The sequence below is a fragment of the Triticum urartu genome, chromosome 2A (genome assembly GCF_056163025.1).
Source record: "Triticum urartu cultivar PI428250 chromosome 2A, HENAU_Tu73, whole genome shotgun sequence".
Classification (NCBI taxonomy): Eukaryota; Viridiplantae; Streptophyta; class Magnoliopsida; order Poales; family Poaceae; genus Triticum; species Triticum urartu.
The window spans coordinates 258,655,258-258,675,112 of NC_141874.1; the positions used below are offsets into that span (position 1 = coordinate 258,655,258).

Here is a 19,855-nt window from a genome sequence, read left to right on the forward strand (position 1 = left end):
ACCATTCTGTTGAGGAGTATAAGGAGCAGACAACTCATGAGTAATACCAAGTTCATCAAGATAGTCATCAAGACCAGAATTCATGAACTTAGTTCCATTGTCACTTCTGATGTGCTTGATCTTCACACCAAAGTTGGTTGAAGCCCTCGAGGAAAATCGTTTGAAGACTTCCTGCACTTCATGTTTGTAAGTAACAACGTGTACCCATGTGTATCGAGAGTAATCATCAACAATAACAAAGCCATATTAAGATGCATCATTTGAGACTGCAGAATAATGGTTAGGACCAAAGAGATCCATGTGAAGCAATTCAAATGGACGAGTGGTGGTCATGATAGTCTTTGCTGGATGCTTAGCCTTTGTCATCTTCCCAGCTTCACAGGCTCCGCATAAGTGATCCTTGAGGAATTTGACATTCTCGATGCCAATGACATGCTTCTTCTTTGCAAGCATGTGAAAATTCCTCATGCCTGCATGACCAAGTCGTTGATGCCAGAGCCAGCCTTCTGAAGCTTTTGCAAGTAGACACATGGCTAGTTGCGGGCCTGTAGAGAAATCAACAATATACAGGTCTCCTCTCCTAAAGCCTTCGAAGACTTTGGAATTGTCAGCTTCCATAACCACAACACAACGGTAATTGCCAAAGACAACAACCATATCAAGATCGGAAAGCATTAAGACATACATGAGGTTGTATCCTAAGGACTCGACAAGCATGACTTTGTCCATGTGTTGATCCTTTGTGATCGCAACCTTACCTAGACCCAATACCTGACTTTTTCCTTTGTTAGCAAAGATGATATGCTTCATATGCGATGGTGATAAGGGAGCATCCATCAATAGATTCTTGTCACCGGTCATGTGATTTGTACATCCACTATCGAGGACCCACTCAGTGGCTTTGGGTTGATCATCCTGCAGATGAATTAGTGGAACTTACGTACTCATATACCTCATCAGTGAAGAATATGACATCAATTCATCAGATCAATTTCATCAAGCAACAGAATAGATAAAGCAGTATGAGGACGTGATAAATGAAAGTTCATTTCTTCATGATTAGCCTATGTCCTTTCAGGCACATTCAGGTCTCCGGCAAATTCTTCAGACGATTACGTACGTCTGGAGACCTGACCCTGCAGAAGAGATTAGTTCTTTTCCTTCACCACCCACATATGAAGGGGTGGCAAAGAGTTCATCACTCCGCGAGCTCCATACGAGAAAGGTGGCATAGAAGTCGGCCCATTTCATTTCACAGAAGAGGGGTTAGGATAAGCATATGAATAAGAAGAGAAATTCTTCGAGGACTTATGAACATAACGATTAGAAGAATAATGCTCATATTCATAGCCCTTAGCTCTTCCCTGCGAAACAGAGTCATTAGCACGATGATATTCATATCAGGACTTTGATCCTTTTGAGGAATTTGGTCCATATGAAGAATTTGATCTAGGGTTCCTATTCTTCACAGGTGGTGTCCTGAGGACATTCACCTGAAGACTTTCAAGGCACCTTTTGGGAACCCAGATTTACTTCATAGTTCCTGCAGTTAGTGCCAACATATTTAGCAAATACTTCACCATTCAGAATTTTGAACAGTTTATAGTTGGAGTCAAATGACTCATCATCAAAACGAGGAGATTCACATGGAAAGCCAGATAAGTTAGATGGATCATCTGGAGGTCCCTTTGCAGCAACCCATGAGGTTTTGGGGTACTGCTCAGGCTTCCCATATGTACCATCAGCATTGAGTTTCCTCTCAAAGGCAATACCCTCTTTCCTAGGGTTCCTGTTGAGGATCTGCTTTTTAAGCACATCACAAAGAGTCTAATGCCCTTTGAGGCTTTTGTACATGCCTGTCATGTACAATTACTTCAGCCCTGCATCGTCAGTGATACTAGCAGTGTCCTCAGATGAGGAATTAGGGATAGCAGAGGCATGTGAAGAATTTGAAACATTAGCAGCATTTGAACATTCAGGTGAAGAATTAGCAGATTCACGTTCAATGCACTTCAAGCATGGAGGAACAAATTCTTCCTGAGAAGCGCTGATTTGTTGAGCAAGTAATGAATCGTGCTCCTTTTGAAGATCTTCATAACTCACTCTTAGCTTCTCAAGGTCTTGCTTTCTTTGAAGAAATTCATATGAAAGCTTCTCATGATCAGATAAGAGAGTGTTATGATGATCTTGAAAGGTGTCATACTTAGTATGAAGTCTTTGAAGACTTTCAGTCAAAGTTTTAGTGCGATCCATTTCTTCACCCAACATATCATCACTTTTGTCTAGCATGTTTTGAACCTTTTCAAAAGCCTTTTGTTGTTTTACAGCAATCTTAGCAAGTTTGGAATAGCTGGGTTTGAGGTTTTCATCAGATTCATTCTCACTTGATTCAGAGGAGGGGTATTTGAGTAGCTTGGCACCTTTTGCCATGAAGCAATAGGTGGGAGCGTAGTCATCATTGTTTCCATCAGCCATGTTAGTGAAGCCATTTTCTTCAGAGTTGAAGATGGACTTGCTGACGAAAGCAGTAGGGAGAGCCAGGATCGCCACACCAGACTCAGACTCCTCAGACGCCTCCTCTTCCTCATGTCCATCAGATTCAGCCTTAGAGTCCATTTCCTTGCCAATGAACGCCCGAGCCTTTTTGGAGCTGCTCTTCTTGTAAGATGAAGACTTTGAGGATTTTGATGATGAAGATTTTGAGGATTTCTTCTTCTTCTTCGCATCATCAGAACTGTAATCCTTGTATTTCTTCTTCTTTTATTCCTTTTCCCACTGAGGACAATCTTGAATGTAGTGTCCAGGTTTCTTGCATTTGTGACAAAGCCTCTTCTTGTAGTCACTGGATGAGGAATCATTGCTCCTTGAGGATTTTCCAAAGAGACCACATCTTGAGAACTTCTGGAATTTCTTCACGAGCAGTGCTAGCTCATGGATCAGTTCTTCAGGATCACCAAGGCTGCTACCAGAATCTTCATCTTCAGATTCAGACACTGCCTTGGCCTTCAGGGCACGTGATCTGCCATAGCTTGAACCATAGAGATCTCTCTTCTCAACAAGCTATAACTCATGAGTATTTAGCCTCTCGAGGATATCAGCAGGATCAAGTGACTTGTAATCAGCACGTTCTTGTATCATCAATGCTAGAGTATCAAATGAGGAATCAAGCGATCTCAGCAATTTCTTCACCACCTCATGGTCGGTGATGTCAGTGGCACCAAGTGCTTGAAGCTCATTTGAGATGTCAGTGAGGCGATCGAAGGTTTGTTGAACATTTTCATTGTCGAGTCTTTTGAAGCGGTTGAAGAGATTGCGAAGAACATCAACTCGAGAGTCACGTTGTGTTGAGACTCCTTCATTGACCTTGGACAGCCTGTCCCAGATAAGCTTGGTTGTCTCCAAAGCACTCACTCTGCCATACTGTCCTTTGCTCAGATGGCCACATATGATATTCTTCGCTTGAGAGTCAAGTTGCTTGAATCTCTTCACATCAGCAGCATTGATGGTGGGAGTAACAGAGGGAACACCATTCTCCACAACGTACCATAGATCGTTATCAATTGCCTCAAGATGCATGCGCATCTTATTCTTCCAGTAGGGGTAGTCCGTCCCATCAAAGGTAGGACACCTAGTAGAAACCTTGATCATACCTGCGGTCGACATAACTAAAAATCCAGGCGGTTAAACCAAAATCACACAAAACAAGGGAGTACCTTGCTCTGATACCAATTGAAAGTGCGTTATATCGACTAGAGGGGGGTGAATAGGCGATTTTTATGAATTCTTCACTGAGGAATTTGCAGGTGAGGAAATTCCTTAGCGAAGAACTACTAGCAGCGGAATAAGTACTCAAAGGAAACATAACAGAAAACAAGCATAGTCATCATGATGAAATGAAGATAAGCACAGAGTACCGAAAGCGTAAGCATAGGATAACACAGGATGGAGACAAACTGAGTGAAGAAATTGAACTGAGGAAATTGAGAAAGTCTTCAGTCAAAGTCTTCAGACATAGATACGAACAAGAACTCAACACAGTTATGAGGAAATGAAAGAGTTGAGGAAATAGAACCAGTGAGCTTGGTGAAGACAATGATTTGGTAGACCAGTTCCAAATGCTGTGACAGTTGTACGTCTGCTTAGGGCAGCTAGGTATTTAAACCTGAGGACACACAGTCCCGGACACCCAGTTCTGAACACGCAGTCCAGAACACTGAGTCCTCACCGCATTCCCCTTGAGCTAAGGTCACACAGACCTCGCCCAATCGCTCGTGGTAAGTCTTCAGGTGACTTCCGAACCTTAACAAACTTGGTCACTTGGCGATCCACAATTCCTCTTGGATGCTCTAGACCTTGACGCCTAACCGTCTGGAAGAAGCACAGTCTTCAAAGGTAACAAGCGTCGGATCCATGCAGGATCAATCTCTTCAGTGATGCTCAATCACTTGGGGTTTGTAGGTGTTGGGTTTGGGTTTTCCTCACTTGATGATTTTCGCTCAAAGTCCTCGGAGGATGGGATGCTCTCAAATGACAAGTGTCAGTTTCTCTCGGAGCAGCTAGCCAGCTAGTGGTTGTAGGGGCGGCTATTTATAGCCTAGGGAACAGCCCTACATGATAAGACATAAATGCCCTTCAATGATATGACCGTTAGGTGGGCAGATATTTTGGGACAGCTGGCGCATAGCACAGCAACGGTCGGAATTTTGAGTATCAAATTCCTCAGGGCTATCATGTTCCTCACTATGTAGGCAATCCGCACTAGCGAATTCCTAACTCCCTAGTCAGATCAAATTACTTAGAGACCAGAAGAACTTCACCTCTCTCACTGAAGAATATGACTGAACTGTACGAGATTTCTAATGGCTTCACTCAAAGGGATTGGTAGGTGTAGGATTTTGAGTTGAGCATCACCTAGAAATTTTTCCTTAGTATTTCCTCGACCCCTGTCGGTGTCAAAACCAGCGGATCTCGGGTAGGGGGTCCCGAACTGTGCGTCTAGGCCGGATGGTAATAGGAGGCAGGGAACACTTTGTTTTACCTAGGTTCGGGCCCTCTCAATGGAGGTAATACCCTACTCCTACTTGATTACTATTGATGATATAGGTAGTACAAGAGTAGATCTACCACAAGATCAAGGAGGCTAAACCCTAGAAGCTAGCCTATGGTATGATTGTTGTGTATGGAGTTGATTGCCTAAGGACTATAACCCTCCGGTTTATATAGACACCGGATAGGGTTAGGGTTACACAGAGTCGGTTGCAATGGTAGGAGATCTTGAATATCCGCATCGCCAAGCTTGCCTTCCACGCCAAGGAAAGTCCCATCCGGACACGGAACGAGGTCTTCAATCTTGTATCTTCATAGTCCAGGAGTCCGGCTGAAGGTATAGTCCGGCTACTCAAACACCCCCTAATCCAGGACTCCCTCAGTAGCCCCTGAACCAGGCTTCAATGACGACGAGTCCGGCGTGCAAATTGTCTTCGGCATTGCAAGGCGGGTTCCTCCTCCATGTCCTTCATAGAAGATTTGTAAACACCAAGAGTAGTGTCCGGTTCTCTAAAATAAGTTTCCACATATTGCCATAGAGAGAATAATATTGACACAAATCAAATCTGCTGACGTATTCCGCAGTGCGCTATCACACTACGGCCAAGTCCTTTACTCGAATCGTTTTTACTTTTCCACCTCAGCATGTTTTGGGAGGCGGTTTCCTTCGCACGTCTTGTCAAAGCAGAGATCGTGTGCCCTTTTTACGGGATTCTCATCAATACGGACGTGGGTAACCCTAACCGCGCCATTTACCACGGCGCTTGGGAGGCAAGCGAGTTTTATTAGGCAGGTGGGGACGCACAACCGCATCCGCCCATATAAGGGGATAAAGTTCCACCTTTTTACCTACGCCTTCTTCCTCCTTTGCCTATCCATCTCCTGCGCACTCGAGCTCCAGCGCCCAAGCCCGCACTTCCCACCTCAACCTTCTCCAGCGATGTCCGGAGCGGGAGGCAAGTGGAAGGTCTCCTCCGTCACGGAGGGCGACGTTAAAAAGCTTAGGAAGGCTGGATACTTGTCCAAAGACATCGCGCACCGGCTTCCCGAGGAGGGGCAGCTTGTCCCCACCCCATGGCCCCACGAGAGGGTAGTATTCCTTCCCCACTTCCTCCGCGGACTGGGTTTTCCACTTCACCCATTCGTCCGGGGGCTCATGTTCTACTACGGACCGGATTTTCACGATCTGGCCCCGAACTTCATCCTCAACATCTCGGCGTTTATCGTCGTGTGCGAGGCTTTCCTCCGCGTCCGCCCCCATTTCGGCCTCTGGCTCAAGACCTTCAACGTCAAGCCCAAGGTGGTGTGCGGCAACCAGGCGGAGTGCGGAGGTGCCATGGCGGGCAAGATTGCCAACGTGCTGTGGTTCGAGGGCTCCTTCATACAGACCCTAAAGGGGTGGCAAGCCGGGTGGTTTTACATCACCAAGCCACGCGATCCGAACAGGATCGCACCCCCCGAGTTCCGATCCGGACCCCCCACGCGGCTCATGTCCTGGAAAGAGACGGGCCTATCGTGGGGTAACGAGGAAGAGGTGACCGGACTGAAGACATGCATCCAGTCCCTGGTAAACAAGTCAATCAGGCTTGTAAATGTAGTCCAGGTCATGCTCGTTCGCCGAATCCTCCCGTGCCAACAACGGGACTTTACTTTGTGGGAGTTCGACCCGGCACAGCACTGAACCCTTAATAGGCTCTTCGACACGACGTATGAAGACGTCTGGAAGGTGCTAATCAAAGGTGCTGAGGCTCCCGCATCCGCTTCCGAGGACCGCGGATACAGCTCGCAGCATCACGCTAGCGAGGTAAGCTATTTTCACCTTTTACAGGATGTTCAGCTTCTTTCATAGTTTAACTCTATGCGGGATCTAAACTCCCTCACCTTTGACAGGCTTGGCGGGCGGTATCCAGACCGATTAACTGTCCGGCTCCGCTGCCCGAAGACCCAGCCCCAGCTCTACTAGTTAAGCTACTGGCTCCAGCGCCTTATGTGGTGCCAGAAAAGAAGGCCAAGAAGAAGACCACGAGGACTCGAAAGAGCACCCGCAACATGGTGTTGTCGGACTCGTCATTTGAAGAGTCCGAGATGCCCTCCTCCCGTGAAAACGAGGAGGAGGAAGAAGAAAGCTCTCCCCCCCCAGCGGGGGGATGAAAGAAAAGGAAGGCCGCCCCACGGGGGAAGGCCGAGGGGTCCAAGAAGAGGAAAACCCCTCCACCGGACTACGCCCCCGACGCCGACGAAGACGAAGAGGAGTGGCCGGACAGAGCCAGGCGTCCAGCGAAATCGTAAGTGTTCGGATACCAGAGTAATTCATGATATTCCTTTCGTTGCACAGCTTTCCCTAATGCCGAATATAATCATGCAGCCCGCCCCGGGCCGAACTCAACGAGTCGTCGAGCGGCTCCCTGGATTCTTCGGACGTGAACTCAGTTCCGCCCGCTGTCTCTCCCCGCACTGCGGATGACGCCGAAGTGGCGTCACAACGAGCTCCGGGGCAGGAGGAGGTGGTCCTGGAGGAGCCGCAAGGCGACCTCCCGGACTCCAGGAGTAAAGGGGACAAGACCCCCCCAGGGCTCCAAGTCCGGCTTTGAGCCGGACACCGTGCCGGAATCTTCAACGATTCCGGACCGCGGCAGGCGAACTCCTTCAAAGAGGAGCAAGCCTTCTGAGCTGGCAGCCTCCGTCCAACCGGAGGTGCCGGACAATCTGCTGGAGGTGCTTGAAGGCGCCTCCATCGACGAGGAGCACCGTACTATTATGAGTATGGTGATCCAGAAGGTTCAGTCCGCCAAGAGCGGACTGAGTGAAGCTTGCGCTAGCCTCCTAACAGGCTTCGAGGTAAGTAAAAAATATGTAAAAATATTACCGCATAGACAGTAGCCCCAGATGCTCTGTTTGGCGTTCGGAAGGAAAAGCCGAATAGAGGATCTATTAAATTTCGCAGGAGTCTAACAATAAAGAGTCAATATGCGTATGCAGGCTTCGCTGCTATCCACCGCCGCACTGACTGCGGAGGTGGGTGTCCTGAAACAGGACCACGGGCGGACCGAGCAAGAGCTCGGCCTTGCCAAGCGGCAGCTCGAGGAGAAATAAGGTAAGAAATACCTTACTGAAAAGGGTGCCTATAGAGAGGCGTGATTGCAAAAAATATCAGGATTGTACTGCTTATTGTAGGGGCCACGACTGAGGTGGCGACCCTCAAGCAGGCGCTATCTGAGGCCAAAAATAAAACGGCCGCGGAGCGCACCGAGCGAGAGAAACTTGGGGCTCAGGCCGGCGAGGTGCAGCAAGAGCTTCAGGCTCTCATGAAAAAACATGAGAGTTTGGAGCTTGAGTCAAAGACCCAAGCGTCCGAGCTCGCGACGGCCCTTGAGACTGCCAAGTCTGCCAAGGCCGAAGCCCAAAAGGCCCTCCAAGAGTTGGAGGAGGTGAAAAAGATAGCAGCGGGTAAGGCATTCTTCATGCAAAGCAGAAATATAAAAGTAAACTACTTGTTACTTACCCGAATCCGGAGCTCTCCAGGGGCATTCGCAGATCTTCCCCGCAGCGTATCCGACGCCGCCGCATTCTACCAAGCTGAAGAGGGCAGCTCGACGGAGAAGGTGTTCTGGTCTCAGTATGCTGAGGCCGGACACCCTGTGCCCTTGAGCGACCAGCTGAAACAGCTGGTCGAGCTCCACAAGGCGGCCGAACAGGCCATGAAGCGCTTCATAGTTATGCTGTGGCCCGGAGAGGCCCTGCCTGGGAGCTACTTTGGGCTGGTGCGGTGGCTGGTGGAGGCCTGTCCAAGGCTCAAGGTCGTCAAGCGCTCCGTCTGCATTGAAGGTGCCCGTCGGGCCCTTGCCCGTGCTAAGGTGCACTGGGGTAAGCTGGACGGTGAGAAGCTTGTGAGGGACGGGCCGCCGCCGGGGAAGGAGCATCGCAAGCCCGAGAATTACTATAAGGATGTTCTTGCGGGTGCCCGCCTTGTGGCGGATGAATGTACCAAGGATGTAATTTTTGAATGAACTCGCTCGTGTTTATCCTGTGCGCTGAAAACTTGTTCATATGCGCTAAGCAATGCTTATTGAATTTAAAATATTATTTTTTGTGCGGCCGTTTATCAAAAATTGAGAGATGGACAGTCGTCGGCTTCTGCCCCCATGCCACTAGTGCTGGGGTGTTCGGTGATAAACCTGAGCACTCTTTTTCCCATGGTTGGGTCCTTCGAGGGAGGCGCTCAGCACGACGAACCAGGCAATCAGACTATAATGCTTGAACACTCTCACTTAGCCATAGAACTTTATAATTTTAAATTTTGGCGAAGCCCCTAGTTCGGAAGACCGAGTTCGGGGCGCTATCCATGCCTTGGCTGGGGTTATCCAGCTCCTCGCTCGAAGCGGCATAAGTCTTTAGGGACTCGAAAAACCTCTCGAACAGCGACCGGTCTCTCGCCTCATCATGACAGTCAGTTTTAGCTTTCTCCACTGAGGTGCTTAACCCAGCTCAACTGGGGCACAATCGCAGTGGTTCTCCTAGTGCTACCTTAGACGATATAGCGGAACGTAAGGCACCAAAACATAGGAGCCGGGCAAACCCAACTATTGACCCAAATCATGATTCGGAGCCGATGCATATAGTTCTATAAGTTCGGGTGCTGCACTTGTGAAAGTGTACGGACTTCTCACACCATATTAAAGGGTACTGAAGCCCCTGGCGTACTTACCGTACCACAGTGTACAGGTGCAACATGTCATTAATGAACATATATAAAAGAGAGTAATGCAAAAAACAGACAAAGGCGATGCATTGTTTATATAAAGGCTATTTATCAAAGCCGAACGATATAAATAGTGCGGTAAGAAAAAGATATTGGACTATTCAGTATGTCCTGACCAGGGGCCAGGCCGCGGAATTGTATTTAAAACAGGTATACTGCTCGTAACAGAGACCACCCGGGAGTTCCATAATGCGGCATGGCTTGTCTGCCTCCCTGGTTCTTGCATCGTTTGTGCGGCAGTCGAGTTGCCGAACAGGTCGTCTGAAGTATGGAGTCCTGAAAGTAAGAAAAAATTAAAAAAAAGAATCCGGCAGCCCCTAGTACGTTTTAAGCCGTATTTTGGGCGTGCCGTTATTGTGCCGCTTCCCCTGTGCCCATGGTATTTCAAGGGCGTAGTTATGTACGCGAGGTACTGGTTTCGCTATGTCGCGAAAGCTGGTGTTGGGGCCGTATTTCTACGCTTGCTCAGAGTGTGCCAGGCGGTCCTGCTGTAGGTTACTCCGGGCGCGCTTAGCAGTGTCTGGCTTTTTAATGGCCGGACTGGAGAATTGCCTGAGAAGACTACTTTGTACCTCCGCTGCGAGAGCAGCCGTATGCTCCTCCATACGGAGGGAGCGTTTGGTGTTTCCGTTGACCGTAATTACTCCTTGAGGGCCTGGCATCTTGAGTTTGAGATATGCGTAGTGTGACACCGCATTGAACTTTGCGAATGCGGTTCGTCCGAGTAGGGCGTGATAGCCACTGCAAAACGGGACTATATCGAAGATTGACTCTTTGCTTCGGAAATTATCCGGGGATCCGAAGACCACGTCAAGTGTTACTGAGCCTGTACAGTTGGCTTCTACACCTGGTATAACGCCTTTAAAGGTCATTCTTGTGGGCTTAATCCTTGAGGGATTTATGCCCATTTTTCGCACTGTATCCTGATAAAGCAGGTTCAGGCTACTGCCGCCGTCCATGAGGACTCCCGTGAGATGAAATCCGTCGACGATTGGGTCGAGAACCAATGCGGCGAAGCCGCCATGACGGATACTAGTGGGATGGTCCCTTCGATCAAAAGTGATCGGGCAGGAGGACCATGGGTTGAACTTTGGGGCGACTGGCTCTATCACGTATACGTCCCGTAGCGCACGTTTCCGCTCCCGCTTGGGAATATGGGTTGCGTATATCATGTTCACTGTCCGCACTTGTGGGGGAAAACCCTTTTGTCCATTGTTGTTCGGCGGCTTGGGCTCCTCGTCGTCGCTGTGCAGCCCCTTGTCTCTGTTTTCGGCCCTTAACTTGCCTGCCTGCTTGAACACCCAACAATCTCTGTTAGTGTGATTGGCTGGCCTTTCGGGGGTGCCATGTATCTGGCACAAGCGATCGAGTATTCGGTCCAAACTGGACGGGCCCTGAGTATTCTTTTTGAATGGCTTTTTCCGCTGACCGGATTTATAGCCTTTGAATCCGACGTTGACTGCCGTGTCTTCATTGCTGTCGCTGTTAACGCGGCGTTTTTGCTTATTCCGACGTGTCCTGCCACTTTTTTCCTTGGTACCCGAATTACCAGGGTTCTTTGATAAGTTGTTACTGCGAGCTAGCCAGTTGTCTTCTCCCGTGCAAAAGTGGGTCATGAGTGTCATGAGGGATGCCATGGATTTCGTCTTTTCCTGTCCCAGGTGCCGGGCAAGCCACTCGTCGCGGATGTTATGCTTGAAGGCTGCTAGGGCCTCTGCATCCAGACAGTCGACTATCTGGTTTTTCTATGTTAGGAACCGTGTCCAGAATTGTCTGGCCGATTCTTCTGGCTGCTGAATTATGTGGCTTAAGTCGTCGGCATTCGGCGGTCGCACGTAAGTGCCCTGGAAGTTGTCGAGGAATGCGGCTTCCAGGTCCTCCCAAGAACCGATTGAGTCTGCTGGCAAGCTGTTAAGCCAATGCCAGGCCGGTCCTTTAAGTTTGAGCGGGAGGTATTTGATGGCGTGTAGATCATTGCCGCGTGCCATGTGGATGTGAAGGAGATAATCCTTGATCCATACCGTCGGATCTGTTGTGCCATCATATGATTCGATGTTTACGGGTTTGAAACCCTCTGGGATTTTATGATCCATTACTTCATTCGTGAAGCATAGCGGGTGTGCGGCACCTCTGTACTGTGCTATATCACAACACAGCTTAGAAGAGCTATGTCTGTTGTGTTCGGCCTGGCCAGATTTGTTGTATCTGGAGTGAAGATCATTGTCACATGCCGTAGGGCGCCTGCGCGATCCGTAGATCGATCTTGTTTGTCTTGCCTTATCCTCCAGTATGTTTCGCAGGTCGGGCGCATTTTCCCGTGCCTTAGTTGAGCGGCGTCGGGGCATGGCTTGGGTGGAGGGCCGACAAGCCTCTCTGGCGCGGCCGCGAGGTGGCCGGTCTGCCATGTCATGCGCTCGTGATGTAGGTGCTTCCTCCTCTGATCGGGGTAGCGGCCTGCACTTCGGGTAACTCTTGGAGGGGCATTCGAGTTCATACTCTTCGGCCGCAAGGTCTTCAGTCCATCTGTCAGCTAGCAATTCTTGGGCAGCTCTAAGCTGTTGCTGCTTTTTCTTGAGGCTGCTTGCCGTGGCTAAAAGCATGCATTTAAAACGCTCTTGTTCGGCGGGGTCTGATGGTATGACGAATTCGTCGTCATCGAGGCTAGCCTCATCTTCGGAGGGGGGCGTATAGTTATCATCCTCGACCTCTCGGTCTGCCACTCTTTCATGAGGGCTGATTTCTCCATCTTCCTGTGCCGAATTTTGCTGAGGTGGGTGTTCTTCGGCGCTATCCGGGGTAGTATTATCTTCCGTGCCGGAATCACCGTTTTTGCTTTGGCGGGATTTAGAGCGGCGCCACTGACGCCGGCGCTTTTGCTGTTTATTGGGGGCGTCATCCCCCACTGTTCCATCGCCATCTCCATCTTTTGGAGTATCCACCATATATATGTCATATGATGAGGTGGCCTTCCAGCGCCCTACAGGTGCTGGTTCTTGTTCGTCTCCTGCATCGTCGTCCATGCCGTCGATGTCTTCGGAGTCGAAGTCAAGCGTGTCGGTTAAGTCGTCGACAGTGGCTACGAAGTGGGTGGTGGGTGGGCTTTGAATTTCTTCGTCATCCGTATCCCAACCTTGCTGACCGTAGTCCGGCCAGGGCTCTCCTGATAAAGAGAGAGACTTTAGAGATTTCAGGATGTCGCCGAAGGGCGAGTGCTGAAAGATGTCCGCGGCGGTGAACTCCATGATCGGCGCCCAATCGGATTCGATCGGCAGGGGCGCGGGGGGCTCGGAGCTCGGAGAAGAATCCGGCTCCTCAGAGTCACGGGCCATGTGGAGTGCGGGGCTGGAGTTTGGCTCAATCGCCTCTGAGATCACAGCCCCTGAGGCAGCGTCCAACCGCCGATCCTCGATCGGTGCAGTGGGCTCCGAATCAATGGTCGGAACCGTTGCGTGCGCGGCCTCCGAGGCGCTGTTCGGTGGCAGAGCTATATCATGCCCATCGAGACAGTGCGGCGCGCTTGGTTGTGGCTCGAATCCGTCAAAGATCAAGTCCCCGTGGATGTCAGCCGTATAGTTTAGGCTTCCAAACCTGACCTGATGGCCAGGGGCGTAGCTTTCGATCTGCTCAAGGTGGCCAAGCGAATTGGCCCGCAGTGCGAAGCCACTGAAGACGAAGATCTGTCCGAGGAGAAAAGTCTCACCCTGGACTGCATCGTTGTTGATGATCGAAGGAGCCATCGGGCCTAAAAGCGACGACACAGAGGAACCCTCAATGAAAGCACCAATGTCGGTGTCAAAACCAGCGGATCTCGGGTAGGGGGTCCCGAATTGTGCGTCTAGGCCGGATGGGAACAGGAGCCAGGGAACACTTTGTTTTACCCAGGTTCGGGCCCTCTCGATGGAGGTAATACCCTACTCCTGCTTGATTAATATTGATGATATAGGTAGTACAAGAGTAGATCTACCATGAGATCAAGGAGGATAAATCCTAGAAGCTAGCCTATGGTATGATTGTTGTGTATGGAGTTGATTGCCTATGGACTACAACTCTCTGGTTTATATAGACAACGGATAGGGTTAGGGTTACACAGGGTCGGTTACAATGGTAGGAGATCTTGAATATCCGCATCGCCAAGCTTGCCTTCCACGCCAAGGAAAGTCCCATCCGGACACGGGATGAGGTCTTCAATCTTGTATCTTCATAGTCCAGGAGTCCGGCTAAAGGTATAGTCCGGCTACCCGAACACCCCCTAATCCAGGACTCCTCAACCCCCTTTAACAGTACGGTGTTTCCTATGACTCAAGAAAGAGAAAATGAAACTACTAAAACAGAAGTCTTCATGCTTCATGTTCCTCGAATGAATACCAAGTCTTCAGGATTGTACCAATTTCTTCACTTTCAAAGTCTTCAGAAAGTCTTCAGAAATCCAAAGTCTTTAGTCGAAGAACCTCATTTTTAGGGGTGGACATTCTCTGTAAATATCAAACTCCTCATAGATGTATAGACCTGTGTACACTCAAAAACACATTAGTCCCTTAACCTATAAGTCTTCAATACATCAAAATCACTAAAGGGCACTAGATGAACTTACACAACCACTCATGAGATGAAGTGCACTGCATGCGGAAGAGTGGCGTTGACCCTGGATTTTCTTCTCCTGCTTGACCCATGGAAGAAGAACAACTAGTGTCACACTGAATGGGGGTTCCTTTGACTTTGGCCATCGGCACGGTGGCGTGGAGGTGGTGCTCGTCGTCGGGTTCTCCACGACAATTGTTGAGCACTGCAGACACCCACACGCCGCACTACACACATCCACGCGCCACACTACACGCACATGCTGCGGACCGCCCAACTCGAGCTGCAAGAACCGTGAACCACTCCAGAACATAACCGTAGGGGGTGTGAGCACGCATGTGTCTGCTAATGGACTGCATTCACATAAATCGCTCCAGAACATAACCGCACTGCAACACCATGCTTCAGGAAACCACGAGACAATGCACAATATTTTTGAACTACTATGACGACGGATTTTTCATTCATCTCATGCAAAAATTTAGCAAGCTGAAACCGCAATAGCAGGAATAGCAAACTACAGTGCACTGACTTTTCCTCCCAAAATCAAAAAAGTGAGCTGCGAGAACAACCCCAAACGCTCAGGTGTTTGTCTGTTCATCGGAAGACGAGAAGAAGCAGGGGGATGCCGGTGTGCTTGGGAGAACTTCCCGGCCGGGGAGGGCGGGCTGCAGCGCAACCCAAGGTGGACTGCAGGGGGTAGTCGAGCGCGGGGCCGCCCGACTTAGGGGGGACGGCTGTTGCGGTAGCAGCCGTGGTGCGTAGCGTGGGTCGCTGGCCGGATCCAGCAGTGGTGCGCGTGCGATGAACTCAGGGAAGGAGGTCGCCGCATGGAGGACGGGGACGCTCGACCTCTGATCAATGGAGGCAGTGGAGTCGCGGCTCTGAGGTGGCCGCTTGGGGGAGGGAGGCGCCATGGCCGCGGGAGGAGGTGGGGGCAAGGGGCGCCATGGCCGCGCGGGGGCTGAGGGAGGAGGTGATGGGGCGACGGACCGGTTTTGATCTTCTGCTGCGGGAGATCTGGATGGGGAGGTGTGACATGGGGGAGGTGGGGAAGGTGATGGTGTAGGGAGGGCGGGGAGTGGGCGCCGGCGGCGGCGTGGGTGGGTGCTGACGCCGTGATAAGGAGGTTGAAGAAGGGGGGAGTGGATCGAGAGGTTCCAGCAGTCATGGTGGGGTTGGAGGTGGTGGGGATTGGGATCAGGCGGAAGTGGGCGGCTCACGGCGATTTCGCTGAGCGGGAGTTGGCCGACGGCAGGCGGAGTGGGGGTTGGGCGGGGTGGGGTGCGCCTGCGGGAAGAAGGTGGGGAGAAGGTGGAGAATGGTGGGGGAAGGGAGGGAGAGAGGCGGTGAGGTGGGGGAAGAAAATGGGCACGACCAGTGGGTGGGTGTGTCGTCAGGTCGGGTGGCTATGGTTGGGGTGTTAGCAGAATAAGCACAGGTGTTGTTGGAATAAGGTCTTAATGGGTGTTGTTAGAATAGACCCATCCTATATATATGGGTGATGAACTAATGAACATTTAATATATATATATATATATATATATATATATATTATGAATTCCATTTTCTATCTGTTTTTGTATAGTAATTTGAATCTAACTGTTATCATCCACATATATAGAATGGAAAGCGCATACACACACATTGAAATAGAACATATAAGAATGGAAAACAGAGTACACACATTGAAACAGAGCAATGAACAAAGCAATACTATGATTGCTGTGAATACATAGCTATCCATGTGAAATGACTTTTCAAAAAAAAAACGCGTCCATGAGACCACGACCAGCAGCCCTTGCCTACGGTAGCTGTTGGCTCTGCCTAAACTCATGCAGGCGTTCGTCCAAGTAGTCGAAACACTCGTGGTACATCTGGAGCGCGATCTCAAGCTCCAAGTTGGCTATTTCGTCAAAGATCACCAGCTCGAGGATGCGACGGCCATGTTCCTCTACTGCGCCTAGGTGAACACCTTGGCCAAGGAGGCGGTCGAGCCTACAGACCAGCACGTTGCCATCCAGCGGGCCGCGGAAAAGGCGAACGGTGGCACCCATGAGAACGGCGCGGCGGGTGTCCGGTGGAAGTACGGCGCGGCCGGCCTCTGGTGCAAGTACGGCGCTGAGGGCTGATACGTCTCCGTCGTATCTATAATTTTTTATTGTTCCATGACAATATTATTCAATTTTCATATACTATTGGCAACTTTTTATACTATTTTTGGGACTAACATATTGATCCAGTGCCCAGTGCCAGTTCTTGTTTGTTGCATGTTTTTTGTTTCGCAGAATATCCATATCAAACGGAATCCAAACGGGATAAAAATTGACGGAGATTTTTTTGGAATATATGTGATTTTTGCAAAGAAAAATCCATGCGAGACGATACCCGAGGGGGCCACGAGGCAGGGGGCGTGCCCCTGACCCTCGTGGCCACCCTATAAGGAAGTTTATGCCCTTCTTTCGCTGCAAGAAAGCTAATATCCGGATAGAGATCGTGTTAAAATTTCAGCCCAATCGGAGTTACGGATCTCCGGGAATATAAGAAACGGTGAAAGGGTAGAATCTGAGAACGTAGAAACAGAGAGAGACAGAGAGACATATCCAATCTCGGAGGGGCTCTCGCCCCTCCCATGCCATGGAGGCCAAGGACCAAAGGGGAAACCCTTCTCCCATCTAGGGAGGAGGTCAAGGAAGAAGAAGACGAAGGGGCCCCCTCTCCCCTTCTTTTCCGGTGGCGCCGGAACACTGCCGTGGCCATCATCATCATCATCACCGCGATCTACACCAACACCTCCGCCATCTTCACCAACATCTCCATCACCTTCCCCCCTCTATCTACAGCGGTCCACTCTCCCGCCACCCGCTGTACCCTCTACTTGAACATGGTGCTTTATGCTTCATATTATTATCCAATGATGTGTTGCCATCGTATGATGTCTGAGCAAATTTTCATTGTCCTATCGGCGGTTGATGAATTGCTATGATTGATTTAATTTGCTTGTGGTTATGTTGTTGTCCTTTGGTGCCCATCATATGAGCGCGCGCGTGGATCACACCATAGGGTTAGTTGTATGTTGATAGGACTATGTATTGGAGGGCAAGGGTGACAGAAACTTCATCCTAGCATAGAAATTGATGCATACGTGATTGAAGGGGGACCAATATATCTTAATGCTATGGTTGGGTTTTACCTTAATGAACGTTAGTAGTTGCGGATGCTTGCTAATAGTTCCAATCAGAAGTGCATAGAATTCCAAGTAAGGGATGAAACTTGCTATCGGTCTAGTAAAGTAGTCAATTTCTTAGGGCAATTTCGCAACTCCTACCACCACTTTTCCACACTCGCTATATTTACTTTATTGCTTCTTTACTTACAACAGCCCCTACCTTTTATTTACTTGCTCTTTATTATCTTGCAAACCTATCCAACAATACCTACAAAGTACTTATAGTTTCATACTTGTTCTAGGTAAAGCGAACATCAAGCGTGCGTAGAGTTGTATCGGTGGTCGATAGAACTTGAGGGAATATTTGTTCTGCCTTTAGCTCCTCGTTGGGTTCGACACTCTTACTTATCGAAAACTGTTGTGATCCCCTATACTTGTGGGTTATCAAGACCTTTTTCTTGCGCCGTTGCCGGGGAGCAATAGCGTGGGGTGAATATTCTCGTGTGTGCTTGTTTGCTTTATCACTAAGTAATTTTTATTTGTTGTTATTAGTTGTTTTCTATCTTTAGTTATGGGTAGGAAACACAAAATACCAAAAAAATTAGTTGTACCTACTAAACCAATGGTTGAAGAACCACTCAAAATCTATCACACTACTGAAGCTTATTACATGGATCGTCTTTGATCCCTAATTGCTCGTGCTGAAACCCCAACTAGATTAGTTGAGGGAAAATCTTTAGATGAGCATGCTTGTTATGTGCGAACCGAATATCTGAAAAAGGGAAAATTTTACTAGGTCAAATTCATTGTTTGCACTGCTATGCTTGGAATTTATGCGAAATATATGATATTACTTGTTGTTCTGAAAACCCTAAAAAACACCTTCCCTATCAATGTGAGTTTAGTGATAATGGAATCGTATCTTCGTATGCTAAGGGTGTTTATAGTTACTATGATGTTCAACAAATTGAAGAATTTGTTTCTTTTAAGGGTGCTTATGAAATTGCTTCTTTGATTGAAACGTATGATGCTACTCTTTACAAATCTGAAAAATTTTCCATACTTAAATATTGCTATGATAATTATGCTTCTAATGCCTATGTTGAACCAGATATTGAGGACTACCCCACTGTCCAAGAAGAGACTTATATTTTGCAAGAGTCTATGGAAGAAGAAATTGATGAAACTATGAGCTCATTGGATGAAAAAGATGAGGAGGAGAGCGAAGAACAAAAGGAGGAAGAGCGGATTAGCTACCCGTGCTCACCTTCTAATGAGAGTAACTGTTCAACTCATACATTGTTTAATTTCTCTTCGTGCTTACCGAAGGATGATTTCTATGATGATTATTATGATCCCGTTGATTCTCTTGAAATATCCCTTTTTGATGATGCTTGCTATGCTTGTGCCAAGATGCCAATATGAATTATGCTGATGGAGATGAACTTGCTATAGTTCCTTAAGTTAAACATGAAATTGTTGCTATTGCACCCATGCATGATAGTCCTATTATATTTTTGAATTCTCCCGACTACACTATATCAGAAAAGTTTGCACTTATTAAGGATTATATTGATGGGTTGCGTTTTACTATTACACATGATAATTTTGATAGATATAATATGCATGTGCTTTCTGCTCCTACTTGCAATTATTATGAGAGAGGAACTATATCTCCACCTCTCTATGTTTCCCACATGATAAAATTGCAAGAAATTGTTTATACTATGCATTGGCCTTTACTATATATGCAAGAATTGTTCTTTTATGACATGCCGATGCATAGGAAGAGAGTTAGACTTCGTCATTACATGATATATGTTGCTTTGTGCTCACTACTAAATTACAAATCATTGCTAATTAAAATTGGCTTTGATATACCTTGGGATCCGGGTGGATTCACTACTTGAGCACTATATGCCTAGCTTAATGGCTTTAAAGAAAGCGCTGCCAGGGAGACAACCCGGAAGTTTTAGAGAGTCATTTATTTCTGTTGAGTGCTTTCATATAGTTTTAAAACAACAAAAATAAAGAGGGGAATCCAAAACTTTTTCAAAAAGGAAAGTGAAAGTGAGAAAGACAAGCATTGTTGAAGTGGGAGAGCTCCTTGAACTTTGTTCATGCTCACGGCAACTTTGTGAATCTTGATTACAGAAAATTTTTAACAAAAATATTTATCCCCTTGTACAATTCTATTGTATTATAAAAATAATTTGCCAAGGTTTGACTTTAGGATGTTTACATTTGCTTGATGGTTTGTATGGTGCAGGACAGAAACTTTGGCTGTAGTGCGCGATTTTACA

General features: G+C 48.3%; 1 pseudogene; it reads right to left on the reverse strand.

The window, feature by feature from the left end:
- Positions 1 to 3,138, reverse strand: part of LOC147984747 (uncharacterized) — a 44,310-nt pseudogene extending 41,172 nt beyond the window's left edge.
- Positions 3,139 to 19,855: the final 16,717 nt, after the last annotated feature.